Here is a 14764-nt window from a genome sequence, read left to right as displayed (position 1 = left end):
TTGGTTTTGTTTCACTGACCTGGCAACCCTGCATCTAGGTAGCAACACCCAATGACTACTGCAAACACACACATCTCATGCATGCACATCTTTAGCTATTTGTTTTCCTAATCTGCTATTTTTAGCACTTGTATGCAAAGCTGATTGTAATATAATAAATATTTACAATTTCCCCTTTTAGACTATTCATTTACAAACTGTTTGTTTTCTTTAAAAGAAAAAAAAAAGAAAAAAAAAACCCTAACACTAGCTTCTCTAATATGTTTGTATTCTATCTATTTGTTTTCTTTGTATTTATTATACAATTAACAAAATCAAAAAGGGCCTCTAACACTAGCTTGCTCTATTCTTTTTCTATTATATGTTTTCTTTTTATTATATAATAAAAAACACACAACAAAACAACAACCTTGCTACGTGTTCTGTGTTAAGCTAACTGAGACTTGTTATAGCACTTGCAAATCATTGCTCTTTTATTGACTTTGATTGCTTCCATTGTCCTCATTTGTAAGTCGCTTTGGATAAAAGTGTCTGCTAAATGACTAAATGTAAATGTAATGTAAATAGTGGGTTCCATGTGGATTTCCTACGGAACTCAACTTTAATCCCCGGATGATTCCATATTATGTGGCAATGTTAGTCTGTAGAACTGAGTGCTGAGGCGAAATGTCCTCTATGCTGAAACACTCATTAACATCCAATACTGGACTCCTCATTATTTCATCAAGAGAGCAAATGTGAGCTCTGTGGGACACAGTGACACATCATAGATCCTTATTGAAGTTCAAGTCATCCTCTTGTGTCTGTCTCATCTCCCCTCAGCAAAGACAATTAGAGTCGCCAGTCTCCACAAGCACTCCACTGCCCCACAGTAATACATCACGTTATTTTTCCACTTCATCTACATTTGACTTATCACACAAATAGATTGTCAAGTGAGTTGAGATTAAAATGTTTCATTAGTCAAGAGCGTGAGAGGGTTGGTTGTGGAAGAAAGAACAAAATTCACACTCTGTTTAATATGCAGTACAAAAAAGTGTGGGCGTGCATTTAGCTAATTAGCGGTGAGTAGTGGTTTAGCTAATTTATGGCAAGGATCACTATTACTAGGCAAACCCATAATCAGAGGCACAATTGCAATATATTACACAGTATAGTCACACAGCACCACACAGGGTTGCCAGGTCCCAGGAAAATTTAAAATCAACCCAGTCGTCCAAACCAATGCTATCTCATGGCAATTTGTGCGTATTTTACGAGGGGGCTAATTCGTACTAATTCGTACGACCTCACTCAGTACTTGCCCCGGTGTTACCATGTATTCATTCCAATTACACATTTGTATTTTTCTACAAAAAACACTGTCCACAGTCAAAAACCCATTTGCAGTCTTAGAACTTTATTTTACAATGAATGTAAAAATAACAGCTTCCATTGCCACAGTTTGTGAGGGGGTTATGGCATTGTATCTCTGTTAAATAAAAAATAAATAAATAAACAATAATAATAAAGCAAATAGCCAGGGTTGTGTCTTACAGACAAATTATTTGATCACAAGTGTCGGCAACTCAGGACCACCTTAGATACCAATTAAAATCCCTTACACAATCTGAATTTTCTTTAAATGAAAAAGAAAAAAGAAAGAAAGTTAAAATGACTGGTCTTCATTCAAAGGAAACCTTAATTACAGTGGTGCAATGATGCATGTGATGTCCTCCTAGCTGGCAGAAGAACACAAATTATTATTTCCACTGCAATGTGAGTTACCAGGCATGCTGTGTTACTGCTGCTTTGAGAGGAATGACAAGAGAAATTTCACAGCATTCTCACTGGATGGATCAGCTCTCGCAGGCTGACTGAAAGCAGGGGTCTCTGGATGGGAGAGGGGTTTAGCCAAGCCTCAGTTATATGAAACAAAGTCACCCTGCTGGAGCAATTTGTTCTAGTGGTCTTCTGTCAGTCACAATAAACGGCATACAGGTTGACAAGTATAGTTTAAGGTTTAATTACTGAAGGACCCGAAGCCAAAGAGACAGTCTGGGTTGACTGCGTTGGTGTCACAGAAAAAACAAAGACACTGTTCTGGGAGCCAGGATGAGGACAAACCTGCTGTCAGTGACGACTTAAACATCTCTATTACTTCTTCTGCTTTTTCCTTTCATCTTTTAAACCTGGGAAAGCAGTGTTTGTTACAGTTCCAAACAAATTATTATTGCTAAGTTGTCAGTAAGCTGTTTGAGCAAAAATGCCCTTTCAAATGTTTTCTAAGTATTACATTTTTTAAGAAGATTTAGAAATTGTGTGGATTTTTTGTTTGCTTGTTTGTTTGTGAAGAAAAGCATGATTGATAAAGCACTGTCCAGTCATCATTTTTTATTCTAGCTTTTCAAACCAAAATTGAGATGTGTGATTAATTAACTGATATACAGCTCAACAGTCTATTCAAAGAGATTCTGCTAACATACACAAATTTCCTCAGGTCGTCATTGGCTGGTGTGTGTGTGTGCATATGTGTTTTTGTGACCTGCACAGATGTCATGATATGCTTTGAAGGAAATCGTATGCTGTAAAGTTTCCATTTGTGTCTCTCCCGCTGCCCTATAGATAGTCATCCATGTCTAAGAGGCATCCTGAAGCTGCTGACATCAACATTGTCACACATTAAGCAGGGCCTGAGCACAAGGACAAGGTGAATTAGCCCCTATATTGAATTTCCAGCATGTTGTACAAGCCTGGAATACCAAACTCTCTGAACGTGATACAGTTTAAGACCTGAGGAGCTTATTCTATTTGGCCAAATGATCTTAATTAAAACTTATGACAAATCATCCAGACCTTGAACCTGGAAGCTACAAATATGTTCATTATACCATGATCAAAGTATCTTTTAATTTCACCTTTTGTTTTGAAGCTGGCACCAGTGCCACAGAAGCTCTCAGGATGCACATTTTGTACTTCAGACATTACCTTTAACTTTTAATGTAAGCAAATAACAAAACACCCTACATGGAAGCCTGTTCCCGTCACTGAATAAAAGATTAAAACAGGTAATTGCAACTTCAATTCTGACTTTTTTTTTCTTCCCTGAAGTGTGATATACAAATTCACAATTGCTAGTTATAAGTCAGAATTGCAAGATAATACAATTCTGATTTTTTTACAATTCTGAGTTTTGACTTCTTTCCAATTCTGATGGGAAAAAAAATACTATTTTCTTACAACTGCGAGTTCATATCTCTCTGAGAAAAGAGGTCAGAATTGCAACAACAACAAAAAAAAAATCCCAATTTGAGAGAAAGTCACAATTAATCTTTAATTATTTATAATAATAATAATATATATATTTTTTTAATTCAGTTGCAGAAATGGGCTTCCATAACCCCAAGTTCTTGCCAACATCGATGTTTTAAATTTACCTACAACTGAGAGATACAATGTAAGAATATAAGACGCCACTATAAAAATACAACTGTTTTACAACTACTTATACAACTACTTATTTAATAAGTTTGTTACTGCACTATGAAATTTAGACATTTTAGACATCATAAAGATATGTTATGCAATGTCTGCAAAGTTTTGGTGAAGATTTAATTCGCAAGTGTCAAATAAAAGTGTCTGCTAAATGAATAAATGTAAAATGCCAATGAAGGGGCACATTTCACCCAAGCCAAGTTATTCAGATTCATCTTTGTTAGGTGCCTTCTGTCCTTGTGACCTCAAAGAACATTCTCAGAACGAAGTCATGCATCCCAGAGAATATCATCACTGGAAAGTGTACATGCATGAGGCAGAACAAGGTAAACAAGACACTTCATAATGTTAGCTTAATTTATTCAGAAGTATTTTCCGCTGTAATGTCCATTGGTCAAATCATTTTAACAGTCCTCTCCTCTCCTCTCTTTTTCTGATTACTCCATTGCCAGTTTGTGGTCTCATCCTGTGTCGCTCTGGGAGTTGGAGGCGAGCTCTCAATCATGATGTAATTCTGCAAAGTCTATTTCCTACAAAGTCCTACAGAAAGAGGGTGTGAGTCAACTATATGCAACATAGAAAATCTGCAGCAAAATGGCTAGAATAATTCAGCTCTCCGTTCTGATTTATGGATCAGTTTCCAGTCATTCTGCACTCAATCTTGTTTGCATATGTTTCTCTGAGTTTCTATGCAACTTCTCACCTCTTTGTGTTATAGAAATGACCTAGAATCATAACCGCTTCAATCAGGAGTGGAATTCAAATTGGGAAAAAAAAGTAGTATTGCATTCTGGCATATGATGCATAATGAAGAATTTTACGGTTTTCTCTCTTATGAGAAGTTATTGTGATTATATAGTCCCCAGGGGTGCTTTAATAGGCGTATTATTTAACCTTAGTGGGTGAAGATGAGGGTAAAACATGGACAGGAGGTGAACAGGGACACAGCTGTTTAAGATGCACATCATCTGCAGCAGTTCTCAATGCAGCCACAAAGTCTGTTAAACAGAGCAATCAGCAATCCTCTTACATCTGACCTGAGATTAGCTACATACAGTACTATAATACACAGATTACTGTATTGAATAGGGCTAATGGGAGCTAAACGGTGTTTCATTGATCTTTAACTGATCTTTATGAAGGTCTGGGATTTCATTTTAGCTGATTTCAAAAGTACGAGTGCAACGTTATGATTGAATATTCTAGTGAACCAGACGTGTTATAACCACTTATCAAAGTGGCTTCACCAGATTAAATCTAGCAGCTTTTATCCTGCACAACCAAAACATCACTCCTTAAGATATTTAAATATATTCACTTTGATACCATATTCAGTTAAGGTTAAACTTTTAGGGTTAAAATAACAACGCTGTGATAATTTGCTTGCTCACATGCCAGTGAAAACCACACACATATATATATATTGTTTTCAGAATGTCCAATATGTTCTTTTTCCATTATATAAATGGTTACATTTTTTCCCTGTCAGCCTCCAAAGATGACAAAGCATTATAAAATTAGTACATTCCACTAAATCTATTTTCCAAAAATCCTCTCCTCTGCCAAAGTTCTTATTTATCCTATATATAGTGCCCTCCACTAATATTGGCACCATGTTAAATATGAGCAAAGGCGGCTGTGAAAATAAATCTGCATTGTTTAACCTTTTTATGTTTCATGAAAAAAAGTCACAAAATTCCAATCTATCGTTGAAGTAAAACAATTGAAAGTGGGGGGGAAATCTCATGATGAAATAAACGCTTTCTCTAGTTCATGTCGGCCACAATTATTGGCACCCAATTATTGCAACGTCCTTTTCCCAAGATAACAGCTCTGAGTTTTCTCCTATAATGCCTGAAGAGTTTGGACAACACCTGATAAGAGATCAGAGACCATTTTCTTCATCCAGAATCTCTCCAGATCCTTCAGATTCACAGCTCCATGTTAGTACTACTACTCTTCAGTTCACCTCACTCATTTTCTGTAGGGTTCAGGCCAGAGGACAGGAACAGCCATGGTAAAAGATTCATTTTGTGCTCAGTGACCCATTTTTGTGTTGATTTTGACGTTTGTTTTGGATTGTTGTCTCGGTGGAAGATCCAAACATGGCCCATTATAAGATTTCTAACAGAGGCAGTTGGTGTTTGGTAGAATCCATGATGTCATGCATCTGAACACGATGTCCAGGACCTCTGGTAGAAAAACAGGCCCACTACATTAAAGATCCAGCAGTATATTTAACCGTGGACATTTCTTTTTTTTTTATCCCTGTTTGTACTAAACTCGTCTGGTGGGTTCTCTTTTTTCAGTTTCTGACCCTAGAAGCCAGTGCCATTTTGGGTCAGTGAGGTTTCAAAGCATATCAATTTCAAATCATTAATGTAAAATTATATTATAGTAAAATACTTAACATCTTTCATCTTAACATCTCCACTGATGCTTTTAAATTGTGTATACAGACTAAATAATATGTTCAAAAGCAACATACAGCATAAATCACCACAAATTCATTATATTATTATTATTATATCTAAATTCATCATTGCATCACAATATTTATGTTTCATCTGTAATATACTGATCAATTAAAAAACAAACAAATAAATAAATAAAGAGACATTTCCCAGAATTTTCCATAGTATCAATGGCTATTTGGTTACTAACTTTCTTTGAAGTAACTTCTTTTATGTTCAACAGAAGAATGAAATTCATACTGTTATGGAACAACATGAAGCTGAGTTATTAATGACAAAATGTTATTTTTGGGTGAATCTCTTTAAGTACATATAATGAAAAACATGTTGGTGTAAGGCTGCAACATAACAACAAGCAAAAAAACTGAAGCAGCCTTAAGACTTTCTAAAAGCAAAGAAGCAAGAGGAAAAGAAAAGTGTGGCATTGCTTGTTTCCTTTTCACGCTGGGTATGCCAGTTAACATTAGTGACTCATGAAGCAGAACATCCGGGAGAGTGTTTTAAAAAGATCCCAACAACTGACACTGGAACCTCTACAGCTTTATGGATTTTTAGATTGGTGTGATGAAACATGGAAAGACGCGGACGCTTTCATGCAGGGAACAAGCGCTCACTGAATAAACTCAATTTCCACTAGCAATACAACAGGGACATGCTGCTAGCATCGGAGCTAATAAGAAAGCTACAAAGTAATTTGTTCTTTCCCCCAAGAGGTGAATATTCTCATACATTATTTTTTCTTACACTTGTTGGATACCATTTAACATATAACCCCAGACAAACTCCCAGAAGTGATTATTCTGATGGTTACTAAAGAATTAGGAAAATGTCTTATGAAAGGTCAATATTTGCTGATAGTAATTGATTACATGTAATCTGGAAAAAAATAAGTACTTGTAGTTAGATTACACATACTGTAGTTAGATTATATATAGTTAGTTAGATTATGCATAATCAGACTATACAGTTAGATTTTTACTGATCATATGAGTTCATATTATTGACACAATGGTAATAGAGTTAGAGTTTATTTGAAGTCCCATTGAGATGTTCATGTAATAAGATAAAAATTATGTGACACGTTTGTATGTTCACTGTTCTCTAAAGTTAACAGACATATGTCTGGAGCACAAAGCCAGTCTTAAATCGCTGGGGCAATAGTCACAAATACATTGTATGGGTCAAAATTATCAATTTTTCTTTTATGCCAAAAATCATGTTCCATGAAGATATTTAGTAAATGTCCTACTGTAAATATATCAAAACCTAATTTCTCATTAGTAATATGCATTGCTAAGAACTTCATTTGAACAACTTTAAAGGAGATTTTCTCAATATTTAGATTTTTTTGCTCCCTCAGATTCCAGATTTTCTAATAGTTGTATCTCAGACAAATATTGTCCTGTCCTAACAAACCATACATCAATGGAAATATTATTTATTCAGCTTCCATATGATGTATACATCTCAATTTCGGAAAACATACCCTTATGACTGGTTTTGTGGTGCAGGGTCACATATGATAACATTTTTAGTAAGTGTTTTACTTTGTTGTTATTTTAAAATGATTTAATAAAAAAAAAATATATGTTTCATGTTCCTTCACGGACCCCAGTTTGGGAAACCTTGATGCAATATAATGTTTGATGTTGTTCATATAACAAATGGTGTATATTTTCTTTCTCTTTGTATTTTTATATCAATTTGATACAAGATTATTTTATTTCAATCAAACTAGTCAGGTCAAAAGTAATCTAAAAGCACGTGTAATGTAATGCATTACGTTACTAACTACATTTTTTGTCATGTAATCTGGAATAAGTAACGAACTACAATTTGTAAGTAATCCACCAGCACTGGATACAAATTCAAAAAGCATACTACATTCTCCTTCAAATGGGCATTTATTTCTGTTTCTTTATCATTTGTTTATTCATCAGGCCTACACCTGCAAACCTGAACTGAACTCACGTCTCGCTCTTGAGTAATGTGTTTTTATGCTCCTGTATGACAGTGAAAGCCATTAGCATGCTGCTATTCTGATGCGTTTAGAGAGTGAGGAACGACATTGATTTTTCCTCTCCCACGTATTGGCTCCATAGTGACGCATGATGTTCTGCTAATGTATCAGTCATTATAGAGACTGAGGCATATCACAGGAGACAGACAACACCAGTAAACACTGCAGCCAGAAATGATGAGCTTTAATTCACACAGTCTTGGGCAGTCAGATATATTTGCTTTTATTTAAGCTCATTGTTTCTCATATTTAAACATTTATTTTTCAGAACTTTGTGTTTATGCTGTGCTGGATTTTGACTGGAGGTATTTACTGGGGCTGAATGAAATGTGCAATGGTTTGATGAATGGACGGAAGTCAATCTAAGCAGTGCAGTGCTATACTGTGAGAAAGCCATGCAACAAAACTAAATCTCTGCCAACATACTATGATTTTACACAGCAGCTTCTTGAAAATGGTACAGTGCAATGCTGCTGCGTCTAGTTTTATCCATATTAAACTGGGAAATAAGAAAGTTAATACCTAAAAATCACAAAACTTCTCCTTTATGTTAGATCCAAGTAAACTATTAGAAATGAGAGACCTGAAATGACATTGGCAGTTGATTGTACTTCCCAAACGGCAGAAAGTGTTTGGCCTGCAGTGTGCATCATGACAGTCTAGATTAGACGGAAATGAAGTTGGCAGCCTTTGGGAAAACAAAGGACGTGTATGAATTAAACATGAACAGACACCATTAAAACAATGCAAGTTGAATTTATTCCATAAAATATTTAATGTATTCATGGATTTCTTTTTTAGGCAAATCAGTTTTGTTTACAGATTTTAGACAAGTTTATTGTCATGTTCAGCCATGTTTAAAAAACTTGTTTATTTACTATTTATTAATTTATTAAGTGGCACTGTCTGCAATCATCATTACACCATCTGTGATTTGACGAGTAATGCCAAAAACTGAATATTAACATCCAACAGTTAATATCAACAAATAAATGAAATATGCTTCTATGCTTACTGTCTTTTAGGTTTATTAGAAGTGATGGGTTTTAATGTGACAATAGATTTGACTTTGTGATTAGATACATATTATATATAAATATATTTTACATAAATACATATTAAGCCTTTAGATCAAAAGGTGAAAGTTCATGAAAAAAAAAAAAAACTGACCCAATTTTTGTGGGTGTATTTAAACTTTTGAATTAATTTTCTCTATATAAAACAGAAAGAGTGCTCTGGATCAATATCACAGCATAAAATGCAGATGTTGCAGTTATTATCTCTTGCCTCCACTGCTAATAAAATGATCCATGGATTGCATTCAGGAACGATCGTCCCATTTTGACATGGTATAAAAAACAAAAGTTGGGATGTTCTGCTCACCCTCAGAGTCAAAGAAAATCTTTGTTGGTATGACTATTACATCCATTCAACGCACCCAACCCAATTCAGTAGAAGTACAGTATAGCAAATAAATAAAGGTTAAAATAAATAGAACTGAATAAATGGTATAAGAATAGCATTTTAAAAATTCTGTGTTTGGTAGGCATCACGATACATCTGATGTTTGTGCAGCATTTAAAACAAACAAACATAAATAACGATTCCATTTCTGCTAAGTTACTGTGCTTAGTAGTCATTAAATATTTGCTTGGTTATGTCTAGAGCTCAGCTGACTTCAATGATAATGTGTATATATAATAATAGAAACAATAATGGTTCTTCCAGTTTTCTTTCATACTAACACACTGTCTGTGACTGAGCAGCAAGACGGCTGCCTTCGTGTTTGGCCACAGTCTAATCTGACACACCAAATTCAGGTCATGCTGCCTTTACTAACGAGTTGAGCTCAAGCACTTACGTCATATTCAGTGTGCATTACTGGGAGCAGAATTGAGGAACAGAGAAAATATGCATTGTATGACAGCATTTACATGCATCATTTTCTGATGAAGATAAAGCCTTTATTCTAAAAACAAAATATATAAACTGTATCCTCACCAGCTATTGGAATATTTCTGGAGTGTACATGGAATCAGCATATTCTGAATAGCCTGAGAAATGCACATTATGCTTTATTTTCTTGCTGTTAAACTCTGGAAATAGGGTCACACTTTATTTTAAGGTCCAATTCTTGCAGCTTATTAATAGTAAGGTTGTTGTAAAGTTTAGGTATTGGGTAGAATTAGGGATGTAGAAAATGGCCATGCAGAATATGTGCTTTAAAAGTACTAATAAACAGCCAATATATTAATAATAAACATGCTAATAAGCAACTTGTTAATAGTGAGAACTGGCAGTCAGATGCATTCCAGATTCCATTTAATGTCACATTCTTGTTCAGGTAAAAGCAGTCATTAACTCACAAACACATACAAACAAAATAAAAGAAATACATTAATACAAATAAAATAACTAAATAAATAATACTTGAAGGTTAATGTACTGTAGTGGGATGTGGCATTATGCATATTACATGCACAATGAAATGCTGATACAAAATTATTCTGAATTTCAAATAAATAAATAAATAAATAATCAAGGTATTGGGTGGTCTTAACAGCCCTTAAGACTTTGCCTAACCGGTATGTTGATTGATTAACCTTAATTGGTGTAATCTTATGCATGCAAATGCATTCATTGTTAATCAGCAGTATTATTGAGCTGTAAAATACATCATTTAGCACTTTGATCCATGCAATTTCATAGCAACATGAGGGGACTAGTCAATAAGGCCAAAAAGTCAGTGGGCAGTCAGTCTCATGTGAATAATAAAGCCTGATGATTGCACTGCAGGACCAACTTAAGCTTAGTTCAGCTAGTGAGGTGTATTATTAAACTTACTGTCGGTTGAACAAACGTAAGTGAATATTTTATTACAGGTCATTATGATGGGATGCTGTTATTAAACTTGGGCTATGCCTGCAGACAATATTTAATGACTCCTATGTTTACAAACCCAACCTTAACTCACAAACCCATCACAGTGCAGCTCTAGCTTGGACAATGGCATGGACTGAAAGCATCGTTGTCCAGCTGAAGAGTAGATTTCAGTGCATCAAAAACCCTGGAGATCAACATTTTGATGGCTAGTTTTGGTAGTTAACCGGTGCTGGTAGATATAGTATGAAACAAATAGCATGGTATTATTGCGTTCTTGTAGTCCCATCAGCCAATCAGCTTACAGCAATAAAACATTTTGCACTGCCATTCTAAAGCTACAGGCACATTTACCATTGCTCTACAAAATTTTGTGGGCAAAATCTATTAATTCCAATAGGAATTTGTGAGATTGAAGTTGCTCATATGAATTTGGCACACTGAACAAGAGAAAACTGCTTATTTGAAAGTGATTTATTTGTGAGCTGTGCTTTATGTAAGCAGTAAGGAACCTGGAGGTATAGTGTCATATCATGGGTAAGTCATGGCTGAAGGGTGTTGTTAGGCACTTATTCTCAATACAGCATGCCTCGAGTACCTTATCGCTTTTATAAAATGGTTGCCACGCAATACAAATATGAAACCAAAAACGTATGAATTGATATGTAACTTTTTTGAAGTATATTAATTAAATGCTATCCCTCTGCTGAAAAATAGCTCCTGTAAACGGTAAACGTCAAGAGAATTTTCTGGTGTAACATGCCTTGATTCCCGCTCTAACGGATACATTTGAAAAAGTTGAGAAAATGCAACATTGTAACAATGACTGTTTCAGAACAAAGCAAACAATCTCTTTCTAAATGAGACTTGTGAATTGGTCATAGACCTCTAGAATTTGTGCTGTACAAAACTGTAAGTGTTTTTATCTTTTCTCTTTTTTGTGTCTTCAACCTGCTGTGTTGCTGATCACGGTTTTGAGTCTTGATCTATATGCTATTTTTAATCAACACAGGAATGTGCAATTGTCTCAAGTCACTCCAGCTATTCTCATCAAATTTGCATGTGTGTTCAATTAGCAAGAAAGGAATTGGCAAAATTAGATCTTGCATAATTCATTCAATCCCACATTTGATAAGCAACGTACAAAGAAGAGGAGAAGGTTATGATTGTTATGATTGTTACGTTGTTATGTATCTACAATGCTGACCTATTTTGAAGAAAGTGCTGAAGGAATGTGAAATGCATTTGTACTTCCAATCAGAACAATTTCAGCCATTGATGGAAGCTGGTGTTGCTATCGGTGTTGTTGGTAACACGTTACAAGTCAAATTTAATAAGATTACTTTTTCATTTACAAGAAAATATCTGATTTACTCTTTCAAATAAGTAACGCAAGTTACTTTGTTTTCCATTTATTCACTGACAGCTTGAGGCTTATTACTTTCATGTTTGGTGAGAAAGGGCCTGGACCACAAAACCAGTCTTAAGTGTCAAATTTAGTGAAAGTGAAATTGAGATTTATACATCATCTGAAAGCTGAATAAATCATCTTTCCATTTATGTATGGTTTGTTAGGATAGGACAATATTTGGCAAATCTAAGAACAACTATTTGGAAATCTGGAATATGAGGGTTGTCCAAATGAAGTTCTTAGCAATGCATATTATTAATCAGAAATTAAGCTTTGATATGTTTACAGTAAGAAATGTCTTCTTGGAATGATCTTGAATATAACATGATCTTTACTTGATATCCAAATGATTTTTGGCATTAAAACAAATCAATAATTTTGACCCATACAATGTATTTTTGGATATTTCTACAAAAATACCCCAGCAACTTAAGACTGGTTTTGTGGTCATATGGTATGGTATAATATAATATAATAATGCATTACATTTAAAAGTCACTTTCCCAAACACTGGGTGCTATTTTATGTTTTGTTATGAAGCTGGTCTATTCTGAGTTTTTTCTTTTTCTGGGTCAGGAAAGATCTTCTTCTACTCACCGATCAAACTATTAACAGCTCTCTTTCACTCTCTTTTAATTGATTTTTGTTAAAGCACCTTGGTGAGCAGCCCCTTTGAAATGACCTTTTGCAAATTGGATGTGACTGGGAAAATGTTGCTTGTCAAAATCTGGAGACCTTTCTCGGATGGAAGAGAATTTAGAAATGTTCTTTATTGCAGTATGTCCAAAAAAAAAAAAAGAAGACATTTAGGCCATTTTACAAAGAGAGATTGTGGAGGGCTATAATGAATCCCATCCAATCTAGGAGACAGTTGGGTCAGACTGGAAAAAGGGTGTTTAGAATTGGGACTGAACACCCATCCTCTGTAATCCATCAGCATCCTTGTCTCCACAGCTGTCAGGCTGCCATTTCACCAGCGGCCAGGCAACTAAACAGATGCAAGAAGATCCCCCGAGATGCAAGACTTCCTTTGCATTATAAAAGTCTGTCAGGAAGCTTCGGCAAATGTCTCAGAGCAGTGATTCTGGAGTCAAGTAATAACCCATGAAGGGAAGGCACGACTATTATAGGCTGTATCCAGAGATGCTGTGTCACATGAGTAAAAGGCTCAAGTATCTACTGAATGGAGTATGTGCTCCACAATGTTTGATAAATTAAATGACTGCATGCTAAATTCAAACGGTATGGAAAAAGGAAACACAAACAACTTCAGTTGTAAAGCCCAGTGAAAAGTCTCTTTAAGGACCATGAATGGTACCTATGATTGAATGAGTGAATAAATATATATATATACATGCAGGTTTAAAATGAACTTTTTTAATCATCAGCCAATCTGTCACAAAATTCTCTATGACCTCTCTTATAAAACATCATTTATTTTGTTATAAACTCTGCTGAAATCCATTCAGAAAAAGCCACTCGTTGTTACTCTCAAGGCGTCCAGTAATGATAATAAAAATCATGGTGTGGCAATAAAGATGCTAAGGTGCGCTCTTCTTCATCTGTATAGTGATTTACAAAAGTCTTCAATATGCTGCATTTATCAGACACTGAGGGAGTTACAACAGGTCGAAAAAATACTGCCTCCTCCTCGCCAGTGTACTTGTTTTGTTAATGTTGGAGGCTCTTCCTTAGGGAGAGGCTCTTATAGATGGCATGCAAAGTGAATATATGGATAATAACCAACCCAACGGTCTAATAATTATGGATGTGTCACTTGTTGGTTTCTGTTTAGTTTCCATGTTGTCCTTATTTGGCATTTCCTGTCCTTGATTAGTTAATTATCATTGAGTTCACCTGTCCTGAGTTAATTATCTTGTTTGCCCCTTAGTTCCTTTTCCTTTTTAAGTCCTCAGTTCTGTCCTTTTCTTTGTCTGAGTTTAATATTAATAAATGGATTTACGTGCGTTGATGCTACTTCGTTATCCTGACCATTTGTTCTTTTTGTCTACAACCACAATCCATAACAGAAACTCAGACCAATACTGAGGATGAGGCTGAGGTTAGTTCCCCGCAAGTATTGCCCATGGAACGTCAGCCAACAGCCGTCCGTGACCAACTCAAGACAGTCGCCATCAGCGGCCAACGCAAGTCTGCCACCCGCGGCTCTCTCAAGCCCGCCGTTCGCAGGGAAATTCCTGCCGGTGTCCACGGTTCCCCCACTTGCTCACTAAAAACCAAATGTGTGTGAATACAGAGGATCATGGCCACTGAAATTAAATGCAAACTTGCAGTCAGCTGTAAGCCCCAACCAATCTGGTTTGACCCTGACATACAGAAAGCTCAGGGTCAGAAACGATCAATCTGCAGCTCGTGAGTGTGTAAATCCTGTTTACATGCTAATGGAGAATCAGTGCAAGCATTCAAAGAGCTGTAACCAGGGCCATGAGCACAACAAGCCTAAATACAACTCTCAGAAAGATGAGCGGGTGCTTCACTGGCACT

The sequence above is a fragment of the Barbus barbus genome (assembly GCF_936440315.1).
Source record: "Barbus barbus genome assembly, chromosome: 43".
In the NCBI taxonomy this organism is placed as follows: Eukaryota; Metazoa; Chordata; class Actinopteri; order Cypriniformes; family Cyprinidae; genus Barbus; species Barbus barbus.
The sequence above is the reverse complement of the archived record's forward strand: the minus strand, read 5'-3'. Positions refer to the sequence as shown.